The sequence below is a fragment of the Cetorhinus maximus genome, chromosome 5 (assembly GCF_964194155.1).
Source record: "Cetorhinus maximus chromosome 5, sCetMax3.hap1.1, whole genome shotgun sequence".
In the NCBI taxonomy this organism is placed as follows: domain Eukaryota; kingdom Metazoa; phylum Chordata; class Chondrichthyes; order Lamniformes; family Cetorhinidae; genus Cetorhinus; species Cetorhinus maximus.
In genome coordinates this window covers 58,282,071-58,299,673 of record NC_135883.1, presented here as the reverse complement: position 1 = coordinate 58,299,673, position 17,603 = coordinate 58,282,071, and the positions used below count along the sequence as shown (strand labels likewise).

Below are 17,603 nucleotides of genomic sequence, written 5' to 3'. Positions count from 1 at the left end.
TATATTCTAAACTGCAGAAAAGTTTTGCATTAACTTTTAAAATGACCGAGAACTCCCCCTCCAGTTTACTCTGTCTTTTATGTGGACACTTCATTTACCAGGAAGCAGTCTTAGGTGATTCTTAACTCCCAAGGGCTTGTTTCTTTTCTTTTCCTTTCCCAGCCAGGAAACTCCTAATCACAGAACTGACTTTCATGATGAGGGACGAATTGGAGATTCTTCCCTCTAGTCAAATCTAGGCAAATCTTTCAGCCTTGTTTAGACCTCTCAATATTGGTTTCTTCAATCTGGGTTCCCACCCATATTCTGCATGGTGAATAATAGAAATTTGTTGCCTCCATCTCTCTCAGATTCTTGCAGACTGACCATGCCTGTGAGGTTGTGACATTTTTAGGAAAACCTGCAACCTGGTCCTATCATGGCTTCCTATGGATTCCTCCCTTCTCAAAGCCCATCGCCATGGAAACATGAATCACATGGGCCTTGTATCCAAGCAGAAATGCTAATTAGCTATCCTCTAGACCCCCAACTCCATTGTAATTAAATAGACCGTTAAAAGTATAACCGTTTACAAAACCTGACATACCCAACACCTCACTGGAACTTGGAAACTAACAGTCTATCCACTGTCAGCACAGCTGCTCCGGTCATTGCTTATTGGTGTGAACATCTTTCGCCTTCTTTCCAGTAAAACAACCCAGGCCCTCCTTTAACCTTTTAACAACCAAGCCAGCCAAGCTCGTTATTGAGCAGAACAAATCACGTGATCCCCTTCATTCCTCCATTTTACCCTAAATTAAAGATGGAGTCCCAAAACATAATCTTACAAACTTCAGATTTGTAACACACTCAGTTGCCAATCTTGAGAGAAGCTTTAAAAACTATGGAAAGACTCACAATATCTACATTTAAAAACTGCTTCTTTTGTGAATCAAACCCTATATTATTGACAAAAATACCTGGAAAAACTCAGCAGGTCTGACAGCATCTGCGGAGAGGGATACAGTTGACGTTTCGAGTCCGTATGACCCTTCATCAGAACTAAGACATATAGAAATGAGATGAAATATAAGCTGGTAGAAGGGGGTGGGACAGGAGAGCTCGATATGGGGCCAGTGATAGGTGGAGGCCAAGAAGAGACTGCCAAAGATGTCATAGACAAAAGGACAAAGGGGTGTTGACGGTGGTGATATTATCTAAAGGATGTGCTAATGGGAACATTAAGGGAAGCAAGCAGGACAAGCTAGTGGCAGATGGCCCTAGTGCGGGTGGGGTGGGGGGAAGGGATCGAAATGGGCTAAAATGTGGAGATGAAACAATAGATCGAAATAAATTTAAAAATAGGAGGGAAAAGAAAAAAATATAGTTGTAAAAAAATTATAAATTATTGGAAAAAGGGGGATCGGAAAGGGGGTGGGGATGGAGGAGAGAGTTCATGATCTGAAATTGTTGAACTCAATATTAAGTCCGGAAGACTGTAAAATGACTAGTCGGAAGATGAGGTGCTGTTCCTCCAGTTTGCGTTGAGCTTCACTGGAACATTGCAGCAGGCCAAGGATGGACATGTGGGACATCTCTAGAGACCAAACACAGACTGGGTGACCGCTTTGCAGAACACCTTCAGTCTGTCCGCAAGCATGACCCAGACCTCCCTGTCGCTTGCCATTTCAACACTCCACCCTGCTCTCATACCCACATGTCCGTCCTCTCTCCTCCATCCCCATCCCCTTTCCGATCCCCCCTTTTCCAATAATTTATCATTTTTTTACAACTATATTTTTTCTTTTCCCTCCTATTTTTAAATTTATTTCGATCTATTTTTTAATCTCCACCTTTTAGCCCATTTCGATCCCTTCCCCCCACCCCACCCGCACTAGGGCCATCTGCCACTAGCTTGTCCTACTTGCTTCCCTTAATGTCCCCATTAGCACATTCTTTAGATAATATCATCACCGTCAACACCCCTTTGTCCTTTTGACTATGACATCTTTGGCAGTCTCTGCTTGGCCTCCACCTATCACTGGCCCCCTATCGAGCGCTCCTGTCCCACCCCCTTCTACCAGCTTATATTTCATCTCATTTCTACATGTCTTAGTTCTGATGAAGGGTCATATGGACTCGAAACGTCAACTGTATCCCTCTCCACAGATGCTGTCAGACCTGCTGAGTTTTTCCAGGTATTTTTGTTTTTGTTCTAGATTTCCAGCATCCGCAGTATTTTGCTTTTACCTATATTATTGACAGTGGAGTATGCAGGTGAATTATTTTATTTGGGTTAAAGCTAGTTTATCAGCTTCTGTTTAGATTTTGTACCATTAGGATTTTGTTTGTGCTATCAGATTATTCTCTCCATGTAGAGTCAGTTGAAGGGGTTACAGTGCTGAACAGCAGCACAGACATTTGTCAGAATTGCATAATTTTTTCCAATCCAATTGTAAACCACAAATATGGTGACTTCTACGTGCTTAGATTTCAAACCACAATGAAATACATATAAATTGTGTAAGTTATGGGAAGTAGAAGAGGACTATTCTGGAGCAGCAACAGAAAATGAGCTTCTGCCAGCATTTCCAGAAACAGTGTGCATGTACTTCCATGTGAAGCATGATCACCGGAATTTCTGTGATCTGGGATCATCATTTGAGGTTCTGAATGGAGTGGCTTGCTAAATCACTTCAGGAAACAAGAAAGTGTCAATGAAATTGGGGTGGGAATGGAGTCACATATAGGCCAGAGTGGGTAAGGATGCTAAGTTTCCGTTTTACTGATGCCAGTTGTTTATTTTCAGATTTCTTTAAAAAAAAAACTGAATCCAAAATTCTCCATTAGCCATGGTAGGTTTTGAACTTGTGCTCTCCGGATGGGAAGTCCAGGCCTCTGAATTACTAGTCCAGTAGCAATAACCACTATACTACCGTACCTCAAACATTTACCTTGTGGCTGACTGCAGACTGAGGTCACAGTAAAGTGAATAAGGCAGCTGTAGCGCCATCAGTAATGGTGCTTGCCATAAATCCTATCCATCCAAGGCAGTCATATATTTGGAACTCCTGTTCCAGTTCAGCAAAATTATTTTGCTCAATTGGTTTGTACAGCACCTACTTCAAATCACACCAAGCAAAAATTGCAGTCAATGGTTTTAAACCAACAGCTTGTTTCAATGTGAATTTATGTTTTAGAAACCGCCTGACATTATCAATAGACAGTTTCCTACTCAAAGCTGCAGCCAGGAAGGCAGAACAGCTTCCTGAACAGTTCTGCAATAGAACTGTTAAATGAGAAAATAGTGGAAATGATGGATGGTGCTAGTAGATTAATTGGGGACAGCACATTGAATTTTGGAATTGGGATTTATGGTTGAATACAATAAACTCTTTCAAGTTTAGTTCTTTAAGGTGCAGGAAAGAATTATGAGAATAGCTACAGGGATGAGGGGCTTTAGTTTTGTGGAGAAGCTGCACAGAAATCTGCCAGGGGGTTCTCTACCACAGTCTACCTCAAGCCTACCTTCACTGGTCAATATATGTTGGGATTCTTACAGTTCAATGCACTATGAGATTGTTCTTATTGACAATCTCGTAAATAGGTCCCAAGCCATTTGTTCACCATGAAAGCTTGATGCTGAAATAGGGCGCATGAAAGGCATCCTGCAGGATAATGGCTACCCTGATCAGATCATTTCACACTGTATATCACGCAAACTCATGAATGGGCCCAAAGCCGTCATTTTTGGCCCTGAAAAGTGCCCAGTCTACCTCAGATTACCCAGGAAGGGAAAGGAATCTCAAAAATTTGAGCAACAGGTGAAGCTAGCTGTTTCACACTGCAGCAGCAGCAACATGAGTGGTATTTGCCACTAACAGGATGCTGCTGTTAAGCCAAAAAGACATTCTGTCTTATCACACAAATGAGTAATGTGGTATATGAATTTCAGTGCCAATGTGATGCTAGGTATGCAGACCGTATGTCCCAAAGACTGGCGGGTCATAGCAAACAGCATGTCCCAGCTGCTGTGCACAATGGGCAAGGTACAGGCCGTACCCAACCAGCCGATGCTTACAAAACTCAAAACACAGTGTCCAACTTTAGATGTGGTTCCGCAATTGGACAACATTTGTTAAATAATCCTCAGTGTGCTAAGATTTGCGCTGACAACCAATTTAAGGACATCAGTCGGGCTCGCAGTGTAGCGCATTTGTGTGTACTGAAAGCTACATATATTAATACACAGGGCCCTATTCTTGGCTGACAGAAAGAACACGTACACACATTGCGCCTGTTTCAGCTGAGCAAAATAAGCGACAGCCGTTCGCTGACTCGTTCCTCAAGGCAATTGCTTGATCAATCAGGGTCAAGCTGCCTTGCTTAAATTTCAAACAATGCTTGGCAGTTAACTGTCAGTCACCATCACTGGTGCATTCTCCATTGCAATGCCTCTATCAGAGTCCACAGCCAACCAAACAGTGGCCCCTAGTTCTAGATTCTCCCACAAGAGGAAACATTCTTTCCAGTCAAGTCCCCTCAGGGTCTTATATGTTTCAATCAAGTCGCCACTTACTCTTCTAAACTCCAGAACATGTAAGCCTAGCCTTTCCAATCTTTCCTCATAAGACAACCTGCCCATTCCTGGTATTAGTTTAGTAAACCTTCTCTGAACTGCTTCTAATGCATTTACATCCTTAAATAAAGAGACCAATACTGTACACAGTACTCCAGATGTGGTCTTACCAGTACGTTGTACAACTGAAAGATAACCTCCCTACTTTTATATTCAATTCTCCTCGCAATAAACAAAAACATTTTATTAGCTTTCCTAATTACTTGCTGTATCTGCATACTAGCCTTTGTTATTTATGCACTAGGACACTCAGATCCCTCTGATTCTCAGAGCTCTGCAATCTCTCACCATTTAGATAATATGCTTTTTTTATTCTTCCTGCCAAAATGGAAAGTTTCACATTTCCCACATTATACTCCATTTACCAGATCTTTGCCCACTCACTTAACCTGTGCCTCCTTTTATGCCTCATCCATGCCAAATCATGCCACCTCATGACCCCCACCCAGCCCCACACCCCCTCATATCCTCCACGCCAACCATGCCCCCATACAGCATCCTTTGACCTTACATCTATCATGCCAACTCACCCAGTATTCCGCACGGGCAGCCCTTAGGACCCATGCTAAGATTAAATAAAGTTCTCAAGTGTCTACTGATGAATTCACTATTTCAAAAATAATACTCTCATTGATGAAAAATCATTACATTTAACATCCTTTAACCCCTTATGAAAACAACCATTTGTAATCATAGTTCCACTAAAAAGATTTTATTAGAATTTGGAGCTGTCAATCAAACTGACAGGTACCCCCTATGATAATGATAGGTTGTGAAATTGGTCATGCAGCACTAATCCTGTAATGACATCTCTCGGGCTTACGTCAACAAATAGAGCGAAATAGCAAGCACTATTTTTTTTCCTCCCCACATATTTTTCCTAATGTTTAAAGGGAAGGACATTTAAGTGCATTGAAAGCTTGACAGTTCTCGTGACAGTTCCAATGAGTTCATACACTTTTTATGCACATTTATGTCTAATTTTAACAACCCTAAAGGGCACCTTATCTCTCCCAAAGGGCACCTGAGCTCTCCCAAAAGTGTCCTGGGACCATATCCGTAACAGGATCTTACCTCTCCAAAAGGATACACAATCTCTCCAAAGAGTTCCAGCAGCTTTAGACCTTCTCCTACCAGGCCTAAAATGTACAAGTCATGTTTTGGACATCCCACTCACTAAACTCTGGTATGACTGAAGCAGCTGCACATGTGCAGTTGCCTCCATGAACCACAAATGTGAACATTAGAACCTGTCCTCATTTCCCTCACCTCACCCCACCCCCACCCCTTGAAAATGGTGGAGTCCGGGTTCAGGGACAGGGCTTCCAGATCCGGGGCTTGGCAGCCATATTTGCTAAGATGTGTGTGCAAAATATCTGGCCGGAGAGTTTCCTACGTAGATGAAGCAAAGGATGAATTATCAATAAGGTTAAATGTAGTCTGGTTTACATCACTGGATTGATTACCATAAAATTGGAGAGACATTTTGCAGAGTTTTTTTGTTGGTTGCCTGCCTTCATGAACAAGTTAGGCAAAGTTCACAATGCTGCAAAACCTGCTCAGGTCTATGGAGACAATGGACTTAACCATACTGGTTATTTGAATTATAACCAACTCCAATGATTCATTACAATTAACTCTTTGCCTAAAGTGCAAGTGTTAATTATCTCTCAGGTTAACTGTCTTTAAGTTCAGTTGCCACAGATTTATGAGATTTATGCCCAAGCTTTAAGTATTGCCGGGTCGGGGGGTGGGGGTGGGTGTGAGTTGGGGAGAGAAACACACAGAGGTAAATTAGATAGGGAGGGTTGCATGCCTTTAAAGCAGCTCACCAAATTATGTTGACAGGGTTAGAAGGATACGTTGATAGGGTCAGATGAAGATTGGTGAGAGGAACTCATGTGAAACATAAACATCAACAAAGACCTGTTGGGCCAAGTCACCTGTTTTTGTGCTGTAAATACTTTAATATTTCAGGGTCAGTGCAATGCCAGGTGCGTAGGCCATACGTCCCATTGACTGGCTGATTGAATCAAACAGCATGTTCCTTCGGTTATTCGCAATAGGCAGAGTACAGACCGTACTCAACCAGCACACACTTGCAAAACCCAAAACAAAACATCTACTGTTAGATGTGATTCCATGATTGGGCAGCTCTTGCTGAACAATCCTGAGTGCACTAATAGCTCCACGAACAACCAATTTAAGATAATCAGTCGAGCTTGTAACATGGTTTACTTACGCTTGGTAGAAGCGACATACATTCATATGCAGGGACCTGTTCCAATTACCAGGGAACTTGGGGAGTCTATAGTTTCCCATTGCTTTCTCCAAGGCAATCCCTCAGCAAGAGTCAACTTGCCAAACAATCAACACCCTTTTCTCCTGTAGAATAACTTGTGATCGTTTGAAATTTGGCATGCCTGTGTTTGTCGTGATGAGTACGAGATGAAAAACTTTGGCAACATGTCTCGCTACGCAACAGTTTTTAAGTTCTGTGCCACCAAGCAACTGTTTGTAAATACTTTGTAATACCTTTGAAAAATATTCATTTTGTGTTTTACCACTGTTGCTTTTCTGCATTTTCTCTGAACAGTTTAGAAAATTAAATATTCATCATTTATATAAGAATCATCTTTCTTCCCCGCAACTGTCTCTACCCCCCAAGCAACCACCCAATTTTTCTCTCCAATGTTTCATGATGTGGCACATTGTTTGGAGCCAGAGAAAGTGACCCATTTCCTTGCCTTTGCTAATACAGTTAAAAAAAGACCTCCTGACCTAAGTTTGCCCTCAGATTTTTCTCTCCTCACTTTAATTAGCACAAAACTAAAAAGCTTTGCACCAGTGCCAGGAAAGGTGAAAACCAAGGTTAATGTCTTTTACTGTTTGTGCCAAACTGCAAGTCAAACTTTCTGAACTATGTCTGATTCAGACTTGCTCTGACTAGCAAAAGAAATGTTTCCATAGGGATGAGTAAATACAATGTAACAGTGTAATTGTTGTAGAAAACCATTAGGCCAGCTATCTTTACAAAGAGGAAACAAAATGGGGTTTTTTGAAAGTCAAGGAGCATTCATTCCGTATGCTTGCATTCTGAAGCTCATCAGCCACTCATGGACTTTGATGCATTTCCAGGGGAGTTTCAAATTGAAGTCCAAATTGCTTCATATCTTAGCTTCTGTAAAGCTCCTGTAAGTTGTAAATGAAGCACTTTAGGCCACCTTTACTTTTCAAACATAATTCAACAAATCTATACCTCCAATTCTGAAAAGCATATTTGAAATTCCAGTTTCAAATTAGAGGTATAATGTCACATACTGCATGATGTACAACCCCAACAGGAACTGAAGGGTTGTGTGGTTTTAAATCTCTTTACATTCTGCTTTATACAGAACAGCTGGCAGAAATGGTTAGCTATATAATTATGTCCTACATCTAAACTTTTTCCAAACTACACACATTGTTCTCAGCAGAACCAGCTGAAATAGGCCACTAATTTTCTTTTCTGAATCCTTAACTTAACTCTTCGCTCCCAACAAAATGACAGGGGTTGCCATTAATTCTGATGGAATTAGCCATCTGATCTGGCAAGATTTCTGTCAGACAAGTGAAAGAATAATCTTGTCTTCAAACAAAAACAATTCTTTTCCAGGCTTAAGATGCAATAATGATCCTTTGAGACAAGGCATGGCAGGAGGTATTAAAATTAAATAAATGAGTTTGAGAATATACACAAGGGTAGTGCTCTATCTAATTGTCAACAATGCTGTAAGTACCTTTGAATTGTTTTTGGCTTCATTGCCAAGATGATCACGGAAGAGCTATAAGAATTTAACAACCAATACTCTGAGATAATTGGAAGAAACACTTTTTAAGGCTCTGCTTAAACCACTCTCAATAGGGTGGTGAATGAACTATGATTCAGTAACACAGGGCAATGCCTCCTATTTCAATCATTATATCAGTACTTTGTGTTTGGATTAGATGCAAATAGAGATGACATTTTCATGTTTCAACCATGATCGCATTTAGTCTTCTATAATTAAACAACCCAACCCTTTCTGGGCAATGCTAAGCCCAGCCCTGAATAGTGCATTCAATTAGAAACTAGAACACTACAATGTACAAAACATTACTGCATCTAATCAGATTTGAAGAGTTGCCTAGATTCCAGTGGAAGAGAATTATTGTGCATCGCACAATAATTTAAATAATCTTAGCTTTTCAAATATATCCAATCTTATAAAATTCTAGTCAGTATATTTCATCATATCGTATGATTGGCCTATCATGGCTGACTGTGTAGCGACTGCAGACACATAATTTTGGAGTTTTATCATTTATATCAATTGACTGATAACAATGCGTTTCCTTTTACGTGCCCTTAACGGATCCCCTAGGGATATTCCCAATAGTGAAACATTATTAGCAACTTCTGCTCTTTAAAAGGCCAACAGAAGGTGTTGCAGACCTAAATGATATGTGTGGTGTGAGAGATAATAAATCAAGAATCTGCAAAAGACCTTCAAATCCATGGTTGGCCTGCTTATTAAGTGGAGCTTTTTAAGAAATGAACCTTGTGATACTGTACACACATTCTTCCAATCCAAATTAGTCATGTGATTCAAATGTACGCTGAATCTCAATGTGTACAAAAGTTTCAATTTAAGAATGGAACAGAGATAGAGGGAAATACTTTTCAGCTTAAAATATCCCTCACAATCTATATAAAGAATTTTTCTACATAATTTTAAGATGGTTCCTTAAAAAAAAACAAGATTTGTTTCTTCTCGAAATTCTGGTATTCCGAATCATCTAGCTGCCATTTTGAACACATACATCATGGACATACCAGTAGCAATAAGCAGTAATTTGGAAAAGTAACATTTGTTACCCATCTGGAACCTGATCTGGGTACATCCAGACGTGGAACATTCAGTACTAGGTTGCTTCCACATTCTTAAGTCAAAAGTCTCTCAATGCTTTTGGGGTGGACAATTCTCCCTTAGTCACATGCTGGGTATAACCTTTAGGTTCAAGTCCTTGCAAGCAAATCCTAGTTTATATGGAAGATAAAAGATTGGTCAAACCTTATACACAGTTGTGCTCCTGAATTAGCTATGAAGAGCAAAGCCATTTTAGAAACTAATCCTGCCTCTAAAAGCAAGATCAAACTTTCACATATACAGGCTGTCCTAGAAGTGCACCTTAACCAATGAATTACATTTGAAGCATAGGGCTGAATTTTCCCTTTGGCTTAGGAGGCAGGCTCCGCACGTCCACGCGTAAAATGACGTGCGGTGATGTCGAGTGAGCATCCCACTGTTACTGCACACCATTGCGATATTTCACTGGGCGTGCCCACCATTAATTAACAGACCAGTTAAGGCCCTTGAGGCGCCAATCGACGCCGATTTTTCAGCGCCTGTGTGATCTTCGGCTCGGCGCACAGGCGCAAAGCACAGGTGGGTAGGACACATTTGTATTAACCTCATCCACGGGCAGGATAAGAGGGCTCACTGGGGTCACACGTCTGCACAGTCAAGCATTTACTTCTGAAAGTTTTTGAAACTTGCCTGTGTGATCTGCAGTACTTCAAAATGCATACCAGCTGCTTTTTCTGGACTCTTAACCTTCAGGTCAGCACTCTACAGTGAAGAATCTTTTCTGGGCCTGCAGGTTTCAGGAAGCCTTCCCTTAGCCTGAGAATGGGAGCTGAACTGTCCACTGGAGGCAGCTCCTCTGAGGAGGGAGGGCTAGAAGTGGGAGGAGGCCAGGAGTGTACATTCAGCCTCCAGGGGGGCCACCTTTGGAAGGACAGACGCAGGCACAAGGGGCGCAGAGCCAAGAGGTAGTCCAAGGTGGAAGGGGCCGCAGAAGACGCCACTATCCTGCTGCCAGGGTATACAGGCGGCGAAGCAGATACCTCAATATGTCTGAGGTGCAGTGCCAAAGGATGCTCTGCCTCTCAAGGGAGACAGTCAACTGTATCGGTCAGATGATAGGGCCTGAGATCTCCGCTAACTCTGTGAATGAACACCCCATACCAGTGGCTCTGAAGGTCACAGCTGCCCTCAACTTCTATGCCTCTGGCTCCTTCCAGGGGTCGGTGAGTGATCTTTGCGGAGTCTCTCAATCAGCTGTCCACACTTGTATCAAGCAGGTCACAGACGCTTTGTTCAGGCGTGCATTGACCTTCATCCACTACCGCCGGCACGAGGCCAGCCAGACACAGCGAGCCAGAGGCATTGCAGCAATTGCTGGCTTCCCCCACGTCCAGGGTGCAATAGACTGTACACATGTGGCCATCAAGGCACCAGCAGGTGAGCCCGGTGCCTTCGTCAACAGGAAGGGCTTCCACTCCATGAATGTGCTGCGCTCTCCACAATCTTGCGCTGGAAAGGGGGGATGCAGTGGACGATGAAGATGTTGATGCAGTGGCTGTGGCAGCACAAGTTGAGTCCAGCAGTGAGTCCGAGGATGAGCACGCACAGGGAAATGCTGAGGGGGTAGACGCTGACCCAGGAATACTCCAGGGAGGCAGAGACACCTGAGAGGCTTTAATCCAACAAACTTTCAGCTAGCACACCATAGCTGGACCACCAGGACATGTCTGGGCTGTAGACTCGATACTCGACACATAAGTGCAAAATCTGCCAGGTTGGGAACAGTCACTAATGGCCTTGTTAATAAAGCTGAATATCCAACCAAGCACTCATTACAGGTTTGGAAACCATACACATGCAGAAGAAAAGAGGCACCCTCAGCCATGGTGACATATCTGAATTTATTCTGTCAAGCAAACCAACATATTCCAAAAAAAAGAGAATAGTGTTGCCAAGAAAACAAATCAAAAGGACCTCATCTTGGGCCAACACAAAAGCACCAGTGAAAAACCCGTGGTGTGTCTAAGGTGCTTTATGTTTTTGTTTCTGGGTGCTATGTCTTGGTGCTGCCCCATCGCTCAGAGTGGCATCTGAGACAGCCTGCTGACTCTGCTGTCCTGTTGGCCTTGATGACCTTGGCGGTTGTCCTCTGACCCGTGGAGTCTGTGCTGGCCCCGCCTGAGAGGGAGCTGCCTGTTCCGCAGCTGGCATCTCCCCAGTTGTCGCAGCCTCATCGAATAATACGGTCACTGGGAGAGGGGCGGAGGAGCTGCCACCCTCATCCGGAGCGTCCTGAGAGGAGCCCGCAGAGATGACAGGCAGCTGCTGCGCCGTCATGAGGTTGCTTCGGACCTCCCTGCTCACTGTGGATGGATGGGCATTGAGCTGGAAAGTTGATGCCCACATCATGTCCCATACTGGCAGTGATCAGCTGAGGTCAATGCCGATGTGAGGGCTTGCTGGTCAGAGCGCATCCCCAGGAAGCCCTGACAGGTCTCCTGGAGGAGGCTCTCCACGAGAGTCACCACTCTCTTCATGGAGGACGCCTGGCACTCAAACATGTGCTCATTGTTTCGGTGATCGTTCACGTAGACTCCTCCACCACGGAGACCAAGCCAAGCATAGCCTCGTGTATCTACCCCAGACGCTCCCACACACCCGGCTGCATTTCCTGCACCTGCTGCGTCGCGGACGACTCCAGAGGCACATCATCAGGCACCGATTGAGCATGTGCCTGGTCCCCTGCAGTCCTCCGACTGCTGGCGCCATGGGCACTCTCGGTCTCTGCCAGCTCCTCCAGCAATTGTGAAGTGCCCTCACCACTGTGCCCCGGGACACTAGCCGATGTTCGTATTCCCACCAAGGTGCTAGTATCTGCACTGGTGCCTGCCTCGCAAAAATGGTATGACGCTGATGAGACTTCAGGTCCCTCAGGTGTGAGAGGGGGCATCTGCTGCTCCTCCTCCCGGCCCTGCTGCGATGCTGCTGAAAGGAACAACAAGGACGGTGGGTCAGTTAACAGGAAGACAAAGTCAAAGTGTATCCCTGTCCCCCAGATCATTATGCACTCATTCTTCCAATGGTCAAGCCATGTTGCAAAATTAAATCAATTAACATTCAGCATTGCTATGGCTGTTGGGAGAACAATGCTGACCTCAATGTTGGGCATAAATACCTGGCCGTGGCACCCGAGCCTCACCGACACCAGTGGACCTTGGCGCATGGCGCCTCTCCAGATCCAGGGCCTCCTGCTCAAAGTGGCTAAGAATGGCAATCTGCACCTGGCCACTGCCAATCCTTGCAAGCTCTGCCACGTTATGAGCATTCTTCCCCTGAAAATGAGACACGAGGATTGATTAGTGAAAATTGCACATGGACTCTCTTCGCGCATGGCCCACCCCAACCAGAGTGGGACATATCAGGGCTCCGGAGCCTCCTCATCCCACTGCTGCCAAACACACACACACAAAGATGCTAGGCCTGCTACACACCCCCCCACACTCCCCCTTGGACACATGCTGCCTACATCACATTAGGCACCACACGGTGTATCCTTCCATATAAAGGAGACGCAAGCACATGGACCGCAGAGCGCAGCAGATAGTTTGTTGCCACACCACCTTGAAGCTCCCCTCCCAGCATGAAAACACTCTGACTTGGACATGTCCTGGAGTTCAAACACAGCGCCTAGGTGCAGCTCCTCCAGGCTGCCCCCACACCAATCATGTGGGACTCAGTGTAACACATGCTGTGGGGGCAATACACATCTCTTCATCACCCTCTCAGGCTCCCCTCAGCATGGGTAGTATCTGCTTGCCCACCCAGCAAAGGAAAAATGCCGTCAATGATTCAATGCAGTCCCTACACTGACACTTGAGGGCAGGGGCGGGGGCGGTGGGGGGTGGCAACAGGGGGTTAAGCCGACCTGCTGGGTTACATGACCATGGTACTCACCCTGCCAGAGCGCAACAAGTCCTTGAAGTGCTTGCGACACTGGATCCAGGTCCACCGCACCACATCACAGGAGCTCGCCACCTCCACCCAGGCATGTTTCGTCATGTGGGGGGGGGGCTCCTCCTCCCATCCTGGGGAACCAGCACCTCCCGCCATGCTGCCACCTTCTCGAGGAGGGCAGCAAGGCAGTCATCCAAAAAACGAGGGGCACACTGGCCCCCCCCCGCCCTGCTCCCCGGCCTGGCCTGTCCCACCGCCCAACCTTCCAGTCTCACCTGCTCCGACCCTGGCCTACCCTCTGGACTTACCTGCTCATCAGAAGCCCTCTGGTGAGCCCTTCCACTTGACATTGTGAGCAGCCTTGTAAAGGCTGCTAACGCTTCTGATAAACAGGCTGCCATTGGACCCGGCAGACAATGCAATCCCGCCACCACCCGCCCACTCCCACTATCCTCAGGAGTCGGGCATTACGCTGGGCGGGCCTTAATTGGCCCGCCTGCGTAAAATGGCGGTGCAGACCCGATTGGGGGCGGCATTTGGGTCTGTGCCCACCTGCACCCACTCCCACTCCGCCCCCTCCACCAAACAAAAAATTCAGCCCATAGTCACTGTTTTTATTTTCTGCGCAATTGTACCAATACATCCTGGTGCTACAAACAGCAAATTAGAGGAAAAAAAAGGTTTGAGGGATGAAGGCTAGCCAGTTTACTTAAGAGAACTCACTGCTCCTGTGTTCGCCTAAACAAGCAGACAAGGGCCTTGAGTTACTGAGGTGTGTAAGGCACGTCTAATAATGTAGTGCTCCCTCAAAATGACACTCAAGATGCCAGCCTGAATGACTTTGACGCAGATATAACAGGTTTAAATGACACCACAGTTTCCCTGTTGTGACGATTTTCCATCATTTCAAGCAGTGACAACCAACAAAACTGGGGAAAGCTAAGAACGTCAAAAAGCTGACACAGCCTCAAAAAGCTGACAACACCAGAGATAATATAATCACCTTCAACACCTGTTTGTCCTTTTGTCTGTGACATCTTTTGGTTATCTCCACCTATCACTGGCCCTCTATCCAGCTCTACCTATCCCACCCACCCCACCCCTTAAACCAGCTTATATTTCATCTCTTTTCTATTTTTACTTAGTTCTGTTGAAGAGTCATACGGACTCGAAACATTAACTGTATTCCTCTCCGCAGATGCTGCCAGACCTGCTGAGTTTTTCCAGGGATTTTTATTTTTGTTTTGGATTTCCAGCATCCTCACTTCTTTGCTTTTACCAGAGAATGTGTAACTGAAAAGCAACTCTGAGTATAAAGGTCACTGCTCAAACCAACTGAGTCAAGTTGTCAGGGATTTCTTTTTGTAGACAAGGGGAATGACAGCAGTTTCCACAGGTGAGGGAGGGCAGGATGAAGGTTGCAGGGTGGGGATGGTGGGGTGGGGTGGAGAAAGAGGGTCATCAGCCAGCAAGGTCAGGGGTGCTCTGGTTCCTTTGATCAGACATTGAGTTCCTAATGAGGGATCGCCCTCTTGGAGCTTGCGTGCAAACCCAACAGGGTTTTACTTTTCGGGCTCCCCGCGTGGAGAATTCCCCACTTGATTAACTGCCTACCTAAGAGCCTCAATTGGCAGTAGGGCGGGAAGGCCTTCCATGAGTCTTCCCACCATGGACTTCCTCAGGGCAGAGGCAGGAAGTAAACAGGGTCCCCACCCAGCACCTTCCCACCTGATTAAATGCCTCCCGCCTCCAATCTCACCTCGGGGGAGGGCATTAAATTCCACACCACCCTTCATGTTAAGTCTGAGTGCATTAAAATAAATAAATAAATCCTGCTGACCCTCAATATTCAGTGCCACCAAAAGGTATGTAACTACAGAATATCCCTAATGTAGGTATCTGTAAGCATCATACAATGCACAGTAACACAAAGAAGAATGAAAACTTTAATAAATTTAATAGAAATTTAAAATTCTTTTTAATTCTCCCCCACGACTCCTGATTAAATGACAGCTTTGGCTCCGTGGGAGCACAATCAGTTCCAAGTCAGAAGGCACTTACCCCTCAAACAGATCCATCAAAAAACATGAAATGGTCATTAATCGCGCTGGGAATTTGCAGCGCTTAAATTGGCTGTTAACTTTGCCTATAAAACAACCATGACTACATTTCAAAAGTAGTTAATTGGCTGTAAAATATATTAAAATGTACAAACAAGTTCTCTCTAAAGAACTAATCTGGCACACTTTCTCCAAAATTAAATCAAAGTTCTATTCAGTTGAGATGCTGCATTATTTCCAATTTCAGTCTGCCCTTCAGCCTGAAGGAACTTAAGTTACACAGAAAAAGCTGCTCATCTAATATTAACCTCTCATCTGCAATGTACTGGAATGTCCAAAATAGCTGCATAAAAATGCCAAAAGGATATCTGAAAGCAAATCAATGAGAGAGGTGGCAGACAAGTGAAAGAGTATGTCTTGAAAAAAGTCTAAGACATAAAGGTTGGCCATGAAAAGTCAGGTATTTTTCAAAAAAGACCATTACCCCATTTAACTGCAGGGAGCTAAATCAATAACTAAAACCTGCATGTGGCAAATGGAAACTGTAGAATGAAGGGGCCAGCTGTTTCTTTTTTAAGTTTCCCTCCTGTTTTCTTCTGGTGCACTGCTCCTGAAGATAAGGCCTCAAGTTGTGGTACTATTCCAAACCATCCATGGCTCTGTGCCCATTTTCCATGTATGACAGTATACAGTGCTGCAATCTCAGTCAAGACCAGTAACTCTTTTTTTTAAAAGGAAGAAATTGGAAATCCTGCTTATTTACTGAAAGAACAGAGTCCTTTTATATCGTTTCAACCAGTTTCAGTCTCCCCAGAAGTTTTGGTTTCCAATCGTAGTTTCAATCTTAGTGTCCTTAGAAAATGGAAAGGTTAGTTTCCTTTCCCAATTTCCCTTTTCCATTATATTCTATCTCATAAAAGGTAAGCTTTGAAACCAGGAATTCCATCACAACTGGCAGACGATAAGACCATAGGAACAAGGTTCCATGCTTTAAAACAAAGTAATGGTTTACGATACAAGAGTCAAACAAAGCAAACACCAAATATTATCTTGGGTAACCACCTATACTCTAAAACCCAGAATCAACATAAGTTAAACATGAGCTGACAAGTGAATTGTGGCTGATCATAAATTATAAATTACACATTTAATGGCAGAGACAACTAAGACAGATCTTACGAATCGTCTTGGCAGTCCAGTCAACATATACGTAATCGATCTCAAAGTCCTTCAAAACTGTCTTTCTCATGAAGGATTTCAGCTCCTCTTCGTCTAGGATTTAGCCAGATCCCCAGCCAACAGCAGAGACAACCAACTCAGGTTCCATGAGTATAGTCTTCATCAAAAATGGCATACATCTGCAAAACCTCCTCAACTCTGCTTACAACGGTCTGGATGCAGTAGATCCACCAAGTTACAGGAACAGCTGCAGCAACTGTGTGTTTGCCTATTCCCAGCTTCTTGATCTAGCCTCCACTTTCTTCAACCTGCCTGTACTGCACCACTGGGATCATCATCTGAGCTCCGAATCCTTTTATATCGTTTCAACTAGTTTGTGTCCCCAGAAGTTTTGGTTTCCACTCGTAGTTTCAATCTTAGTTTCCTTAGGAAATGGAAAAGTTAGTTTCCTTTCCCAATTTCCCTTTTCCATTATATTCTATCTTATAAAATGCAAGCTTTGAAACCAGGGATTCCATCACAGCTGGCAGACTATAAGACCAAAGGAGCCATCACAACTGTGGATGATATTGTCCTCCCTTAACATTTACAGGAATTCACTAGATAGCAATCAGAAGTAACCGAGGGACACAGAAGCTAAACGTGGTTCTTCAAAGAGCACAGCAAATTCAGGATTTACTCACAATTATCAAGGGAGACTCAACATAGATTTTTTTTTTAGAAAGATAAAGGAAAACAATGAAAGACTGAAATTTATGTAGTCCTTTTCATGACCACTGGGCATCTCAAAGCACTTTATAGCCAATGAAGTATTTTTTGAAACCAATATGTGCGGAGGAAATTCCCACAAACAACAATGTGATAATGACCAAATAATCTGTTTTTATGATGTTGATTAAGGGA

At 44.2% G+C, this 17,603-nt stretch overlaps 1 protein-coding gene and 1 long non-coding RNA gene across 4 annotated transcripts in view; one reads left to right on the top strand and one right to left on the bottom strand.

Moving 5' to 3' along the window:
* Nucleotides 1–17,603, bottom strand: part of arhgef10 (Rho guanine nucleotide exchange factor (GEF) 10) — a 340,903-nt gene that overhangs the window by 54,869 nt on the left and 268,431 nt on the right. The window lies entirely within an intron of this gene.
* LOC144680666 (uncharacterized) overlaps nt 1–17,603 on the top strand; it is a 475,346-nt gene that overhangs the window by 318,063 nt on the left and 139,680 nt on the right. The gene's annotated exons all lie outside the window — the stretch shown is intronic.